The following is a 9,105-nucleotide window of genomic DNA, read 5'->3' on the forward strand; positions in this document are numbered from 1 at the left end:
TAATCACAAGATCAAGAACCAAGAAGATCAATGAGACGATACAATCCACTTGGGACTACTCTAGCAAGAGCCCAACTTGTTTAATTCATTTAAAGGACATATTTTAGTAGTTTATAATAATTAGATTTATTATGAGAAAGACTTATGGGGGGCACCTATTCATGGGCAAGTTGAGAAAGTTATTATTTCTTATGAACTAGTATTTTTGGGAAAGCCTTGTATTTTGGCCAATGGCTTATTTGGAAAGTTACTTTTTAGGAACTAGGGTTTCAAGAGGTTACTGTAGTCGAGTTACTGTAGCGACGTACTGTAGCCGCGGCATTGTTCACTCAGGAGTATTTTTGAAAGATATGGCATTATTTTGGTTAGGGTTTTAATTAGGTTTTAGTTTAAATACTCTTTGTTGCCTCTGTTAAGAAGTTTATGAAATTTGATGAATTTATTCATTGTGAGTTGAGTTTTACTCCTCTTATTCTTAATTGAATTTTTGAACTTATCAAAGGTAAATCATAACCTTTGTGGCGTTCCTCCTTTGTAATCTGAATTCTTGAGACGGGTTCTTCAACGGGTCTAGATTTTAATATAATCTAGGCTCTTGAAACGAGTTTTCATCGGATCTAGGTTCTCCATCCATTGACTTGATTTTGGCTTTCTTGGAGAGTTTTCAAATTGACTGTGGGTTCAAGGGATTTCATTCCCGCGGGTTCATATCATAATTTCAGCATGTTTACTGTTATATATAACTTTTAGTATGAACAAAATATAGAAACTAAACTAAATACAGCAACTAATTAATTACAGTGCTAGAGACATGCTCCACAATATCAGTTGATGAAGCCGTGATTCGTGCCCTTCGATCATACGTTGGGCTGGTCATTTATTTGCATGTCTGACTTTTACTTGCCTTATTGAGTAGAGCATGATTCACGGCATCTCCCTTGAAACTATATGTAGCAGTTTTGTAATAAGCAGTGAGCATTTATCTTTTCTGAATAGAGTGGAGTTTGTCGGGCGGAGCAGTGGCTGAAATTTGAATGTGCAGATGTTGTGAATGAGCAGTTTTTGAATTTGATGATTTTTAAAAACACTACAAATTTAGTTGATTTTGTAGATCAATTTTTCAGAATTTGTATTTGATAGTGAAGTTTTTATTTATATTTGTAATACATTTTTTGCAATTTGTGCGTCGAGTTTTGTACCCTTTATAGGGGTGCTACCTGCACCATACGGTGCGGTGTAGCCGCTCCCTACCCCCTGCCCCGTATGGGCTGAGATTGGGGTTTTCAACCCTGCCCTTGGGATGTGGGGCGATCTTGAGGGCGGGGTACCCCGCCTCGCATGCCTGGGGGCGAGGCGAACTCCTAATCCGCCCCCGCCTACTTTAATAATGAATTACAGTCCACTAGGCCCAAAAATTATTTCTAGGTCCAAAAGAGATAAAAAACACAATTGTAAATTTAAATTTGTAAATTTGACTATAACTTGAAACTATGTAATTTTTAAATTTGTTAGTTTATACTTTGTGTAAATTGTAGTGTAGTAGAGTGACCCTTTTATAGATTACCTTCACAATACAAGTTTCACGCTTAAGTAATATGAGACTCTTTTATTGCCTTAACAATCTATAAAATGGTCACCGTACTACACTACAACTTACACAAAATATTAAGTAAAAGTTCTACTTAATACATATTACTATATTTATATAGTAAAAATAATAAATATTTATAAATATGTATAGTATATTACATAAGTGCAGGGCGGGAGAAATACAGGCTGGGGTTGGGCCCTCCCCACCCTCCGCCCCCGCTAGGGGGGCCAGATGCAGGGCGAGGCGAACGTGGGCAGGGCAGTGTGCTGTGAGGCCCTGCTGCCCACCCCTAATCCTTTGTGTCTAGCGCAAAGTAGTTATGTAGTGCAGTTTCGCAAAATCAATAAAGCAGTTTGACAGTGCAGTTTTTGTGACTTTGTCAACCAGTTTAACACTTTTTGTGAATTTTTAAAGAAGCTTTTGTGAATTTATAAAGAAGTTTTTGTGATTTTTTAAGGCAGGATTTCGATTGCATATTTTGTATATAACCTTTGTGAGGTAGAGATTTTGATGTTTGAGAGAGGCAGCTTTCGTATCTATTGTATGCAAATTATTTTTATTGTAGATTTTGATTGCTCCAAGTGTTAACTGCAAACAAACACTCAAAATATGCAAATTGTCAATTCCACTATACTGGGCTCGTTTGGATGTTAGAGGCATTTGAGTGCAGTTCACTCCTAGACTACACTCAACATCCAAACACACATTTTCTCTTCACAAAGTGTAGTTCAATTTTGAACTCTATGGGACCCACAACTGGCAGCCTTTAACTTTCCTTTCACATGGACCTGTACAACAGAAAACTCCTGTGAATAAAAAAAGAAAACAAAATCAACTCAATAGGAAACCCCAAGAAATGGAGACTCCAGTGTCGACTCTTAGTTTTTTTTTTAAAGGGTTGCGCCTGCTATCTCATGTCAAGTAAACAATATATCTAAACTCGTCTTAACATCTAAATACATCTAAACTCATCTTAGGTAGACCCCACAAAATTCACTATATCAGCTCAACTCATTACAGTTCAGCTCATCTCAGCACCCAAACACAATCTTAAACTCAACAAAATAGAAAACAATTAGTTCATTACACAATTTCAGAAGCTAGTCAACATTATAAAATGCAGCATTATATACAATAAAGGAAAAAACATTAATAAAGATAAGAGAGAGCCCTAAGATAATATCCATGCAGCAAGTTATGTCGAGGCGGATCACTCCGCTCGGCAGATGCGGGGGGTGGGGCCACCCGACCCCATCTAGGTCAACATCCAGGGGCGGGGGGGAGATGGGGGTGACCCCCGCCCTGTATATACATATATATATATATAACTATATATAATTACATTATTTACATATATATTAAAAAAAAACCCAGGCATGAAACAATCAAAACACCCCAGCCCCCCTTTCTTTCTCCCGATTCGGCAATTCCCGAACCTTCTTCCTTAGTGCCTCACTTCTCCCTCGCTCTCGCTGCCTCGCTTCTCAATATCTCTCTCTCTCTCTGAGTTGCTTCTCGCACCCGGTCCCTCTCTCTACATCGCCGTCGCCGTCGCATGACTCGCACCCGGTCCCTCTCTCTTCATCTCCATCACCGAAGGTCCGAATGTAAGAAACCCAAATTCTAAATTTAATTTTTTAGTGATTTACATATTTAATGGAAATTGGAGGAAGGATGAGGTTTATCGGAGATGGAGGATGGGATTTTGTGAATTGTGTGCTGTGGAGCTTAGATTGTGCATGTGGTTTGAACTTTGAATGACTCCCGTATGTTTGTTTTTGTTTTTTGTTTTTGTTTGCATTATGTAATGTGTGTGAATCACTGAATTTACAATATTATTTGTCTAATTAATTCGGATTGGAGCCCTAAATTAATTTAGGGCTCCAATTCGAAACCCCAAAATTAATTTAGGGTTTCGAAATACCCTAAATTAATTTAGGGGTTACAAAGATTGAAACCCCTAAATTAATTTAGGGTATTTCGAATTGGAGCCCTAAATTAATTTAGGGCTCCAATCCGAATTAATTAGACTATGTAAATGTTTGTTGCTCACTAATTGCAGACTTAAATTAAATGTTCTAGTATATTCCTATTGGGGATATCTATACATGGGTTGCAGATTTTTATATTTTATACATTACTTCTTTCATTGTTTTTAGGCTTTCCTAGTTGAATCAAAGCATATAAGTTAAGGTCTAATTAGGAACATTTTCACTTTGAAAATAAGTTTTGCAGAGCCTTTACATTGGTCTTCCACGTTCAAACTGCCATATAAATTATAAGCCAATACTCACTTCCTTTCTTTGAAGAAGTCTGGAACAATTTCATGACAACAGTAATAACAAGATTAAACAAAAACAGCTTCTGCAGTATTGAGGTTTGAAAGTATATATTTTATTTTCTAAAGATAATGATACCCTTAATTCATATGGTGGTAGTAGTAGTCATAATAGAGCAACACCTCAAGAAAGCCGTATACAAAATCAGCATAGCGATTTGCCCAAGCTCTTCGAACATGGTCATTCATCCAATAGCAATATATATATATATTTTTTTTTATCTTGTTTTCGTAGTAGTTCTGAATATATATATTTATATATATATGAATATCAAGTGATACTTTTTTTTTATGTTCATTCTATAGTTGCTATGCTTATAGTCTTTCAAGTCTAAGAAACTATATTATTAATATACTTTACTACATTTATAACCAAAGTACTCAATATATATATATATATATATATATACATGAATGTCAAGTGATACTTTTTTTTATTCTACATTTTTTTTTCATTATATAGTTGCTATGTTTTCTTTATTTTAGATTTCTTGTTTGCTTAAATGCATTGATATGCCAGTAGATTCTAGTGCGAGCTCTCATTTCCAGGCCGAGCGCACCCCTACCCCTACACCTACACCTCCTACTCATATCCCTACCCCAACCCTTAGCCCTACGGCACCTTGTCCCGCCTCCAAGCCCAGCAAGAAACCTGTTTCACTAGTTTGGAGTCATTTTACCAAACTACAGGGTGGTGACTCAAGTAACCCCCATGCCAAGTGTAACCATTGTGAGAAAATTTATAGATATCATTATAGAAAACATGGCACCTCACAATTAAAGGTGCACTTAGAATAGCAATGCAAAAAAAATCCAATATTAAAATCATTACAAGAGAAAAGCCAATCTAGGCTAGAAATTGGACTTCAAAAAATGGCGGATGGGACTAGTGGGGGTGCAACTTTGAGGGGGTATACTAAGTATGATCCCGTTGAGTGTAGAAGACACCTAGCTCGTATGGTCATAATGGATGAGCTACCTTTTCAAATTGTTGATGGGAAAGGGTTCCAAGGTATTCTCGCTACTTGGAACCAATGTTTAATATTCTTTCTTGCCACACGGTGACAAAGGATGTAAAAAAATATTTTTACATTGAAAATGAGAAGTTGAGGGGTCAATTGGGGGATCAATTTGTTTGTCTCACCACTGACACTTGGACATCGATCCAAAATTTTAATTATATGTCTTTGTCTGTGCATTTTATTGATTGTCATTGGACATTGTAAAAGAAAATTATAAAATTTTGTAAAATCACCAATCATAAGGGTGAGACAATTGGGAAGGCCTTGGTTGCCGCAATAAAGGAGTAGGGGTTGACCCGAGTTGTTACAGTCACAGTCGATAATGTCTCGTCTAACGATGTTGCATTGGGACATCTGAAGACCTATCTTAGAGAGGCATATAAGACACTCATGGGTGGTGAGTGTCTGCATGTGAGATGTGCAGCACATATTCTGAATCTGATTGTCACTGATGGTTTGAGGGATCTTCATGACTCGATTGCTTGATTTAGGACTGCTGTGAGATGGCTGAAATCTTCTCCTTCTAGGTTGGAGAAATTCAAGGTTGCTACGAGATCTGCGGGCCTAACATCTAAGAAGGGCTTTTGTACTGATATGCCTGCATGATGGAACTCAACATTTTTGATGTTGAAGGCGGCCTAAGAATATAGGCTGTCATTTGCATTATTCGGTGATGAAAACATCCAATACGTTAAATATTTTAATTATCACGGGGGATTGGAGAAACCCGTAGATGATGATTGGGAAATTGTAACTAATTTTATAGAGTTTTTGAGGCTTTTTTATGATGTCACCATGAGGCTATCTAGAACTTTGTACCCTACATTCAATGTTGTATGTCAGCAAATATGTAGGGTAAAAGAAGAATTAGATGACATGGTCGCGAGTGGTCACATTAGGCTGCGGGAGATGACATTGATTATGAGGACAAAGTACGACAATTATTGGGGAGATTTAACTCGGGCTAATATTTTGTTATATGTAGCTATCGTCTTTGACCCGAGGTATAAGTTGGATGGCATGACATTTGGATTGGGCCTTGTGTACGGGCAAGTATGGGTGAAGCTTATTGCAGCAAGGGTTTGGAAAACCCTTACTAGTTTATTTGATGAGTTTTCCACCCTACATGGTGGTAATACTGCGGCACCTACACCTATCCCCTCAACCTTAGGCTCACAGTGAATGTCGTGAAGTATCCCACCCTTGGAGAGATAGCCCGCACACTTTTGGCCATCCATGTTAGCACAATAGCCTTAGAGTCAGCATTTAGCACCAGAGGGCGTGTATTAGATTCATTTCGGAGTTCATTAGCTCCTGTCACTGTGGAGACTTTGATTTGCGCGCAAAATTGGATCAAGGGAACTCCAATTCATGTTCCGGATGTTCTTGAGTTTGAGGAGGCTGACGTCGAGGAGGAGGGTCAGGGTGATGATCAGTCTGGATTTGATATTTATTTTAATTTCATTTTCTAATTTCTTATCTTAATTTATTTATTTTCATTTAATTGGTATTCATTCATTTGATTTCAAATTTAATACTTATAGTGATACATGAGGCGGCGTCTACGGCTACCTCCGATGCAGTATGACTTTGTATTTGACTCACTATTGTCATGGTTTGCACAATTTCTCACTTAATTATTTTTTACATTTAAAATTTTGTTTCATCTTTATAACATTTTAATTCTAATTTGTTTTATTTTTAACTTATTAATATTTCAAGTTTTATAACTTATTAACTTTTATGATCTTGATTTTCAGTCTCACAGCAATCGACACAGCTCACTACTCAGTGAACTCACCGTTACGGCTCCACCCCAAAATCAAATTGATCAAATTGAAAAATTATGATTTTGTTAATTTATAATTAATTATAATGTTGTGACAATAGTTAATTGTACAATTTGTAATAGTTTATTAGTTCTCTTAATTTGTATAATTATAAACTTTATATTTTGGCATAGTGTCTTACTGCCTTAGTGATGATTATTACTTAATTAGTTAATAGTTGAAACTTAATATCTACTTAATTGTCCAATCTATGATTCTATATATATATATATATATATTTTTTGTTTTTAAATATATATATTTTTTAATCTAAATAATGGGTTTAAAATGGCCTAAAAATCGATTTTGAATCATTTAGAACCTAGAAAAATATACTGAGCCGAAGGCCCAATGAGAGATGCGGAAATGCAGATGGGGTGGGGGTCGCTGGCCGGGATACGGGAAAAAATTTCCCTCCCTCACGTAGGCAGGGACAGGAGGTGGGAGAGTGGTGGCCCCACTCTGTAGGAGCAGGTATCACCTCTACAAACAAGTCAGGACAAGAATATGAAAGAATTGCTCTGAAAAGATAAGGTGCTGGTCGGTTGGATAATCCACCTCCACTTATACCTCCTCCTTTAGAAAACTAACCGGAGGCCACGTGCTAGATATTAATTGGTTAAGATGTGACATCAATATTCACGTCAGCCAATCGAAAGATGACACAAGGCGCATACTTTTGCTACGAGTTGTCCTTCATGTATATATAGTAGCTAGCTCAATCAAGCGAATTAAAACCTCAGCTAACAACTTGGAGAGCAACACACGTCATAAAGGCAATGCCAAGAAACAGGGGTGGTATCCTGCATAACGATTCATCCTAGATGGTAGAATGCCTGAGAATTCTAGAGAACCTTGGCCTATCAGTAAATTTCTATTTCATCATTCTAATTGACGCGTTATAAGTAAAAGGAGCATTAATTCACACTAAAGATGCATACAAGACCGTTCTCCCACTTTGGTTGAACATAGTGTAAACAAGGTCACTGCTTTTAAGGACATTGACGCAGTCTTCAGATAAGACACAACACCATAAGCATAGCCTTTAGAAGAATTAAAATTAGAAATTAAAAATAAAATAATATTAAAAAACTATTTTAATATTTAAAAGACTAAGGGCTCTTTTCATATAAAAATGATCTCATTTTATTTTATTTTATTTTATTCTATCTCATAATTATAATTTTATTAAATTTTTACATAAAATATAATAAATAATTAATTTTTTAATTTTAAAATAATAATATTTTAAAAAATAATATTTTATTCAACTCATTTAAAACCATTTTATCTTCAAATCATCTTATATTATCTAACAGTCGAAACGCGCACCCTAAAAACCTCATTTCTCGAAAAGCTTTTGCATAATTTAAAATAAACGCCCTTCATAAAAGCTGTATTCAAATAACTTTCTATCAATCTGCATAAACCTAAACCTCGATAAAAAGCACAGCAAAATTTGTGTGTAAACAACCTTTCATTTTAAATTCCTTTTAAAAAATTATACAAAATTCTGAAACTTTTAGCTGCCTTAAAGATGGCTATAGCCGAGCCGAGATCATATGAACAGTTGGAGGAGCAATACATTGAAAACGAAAACGATGGACGAGATTCGACGGTATGATCGTCTAAATCGTTGAGAAATGGTAAAAGAAAGAAATCGGTGGTGTAGCAGCAATAGGCGCAAAAAAAAAAAAAAAAAAAAAAAAACCAATTACAAAGGAGTAGAAAACAAACACGAAAGAAAAGAACAAGAAAAAGCTGTATCTTGCGAGTGAAAGACGAGATTCAGGGGAACAAATGCTAATCACCTGCGTAAAAGAAAAAGAAAACCAGAAACTATAAGAACCGAAGACAAGGAAGGAAGGGAAACACCAGCAGGCCAAAAGAGCAGTGGGTAGTGTGTAGGCACCATAGCGAACCAATAGCTGATTGGGGAGTCCTTACTCCGTAAGGACTACAGCTCTGGTTTTCTGAGATGCCATTGTTTCTGTCAGATCCTCCATCAATCGGAAGAGACAGCTTTCCGAGGTCCGCGTTAATGGATATGCACTCGGCTGCTATAGTCTCTGAGGACCTTGTAGGGTTTCACTGCTTAATGCCGTTTCGATTTATAGCAATTGAGCATAGGGTTTTTTCTTTTTTTGGGCCTTTTGGGCCTTTTCGGTCTTTCAAAAATTTAATTCTTTGTCTCTGGCGGAAAGTAATTTTTAGGAAATTTGGCCTCATTTCGTATAAATTTTTTAAAATTTTGGCTAAAAAGCATTATTCTGAAAATTTTATCTTAAATTATACTCATCCTTCAAAAATTTCTTACATCTCATT

Source organism: Juglans regia, chromosome 12, assembly GCF_001411555.2.
Source record: "Juglans regia cultivar Chandler chromosome 12, Walnut 2.0, whole genome shotgun sequence".
NCBI lineage: Eukaryota > Viridiplantae > Streptophyta > Magnoliopsida > Fagales > Juglandaceae > Juglans > Juglans regia.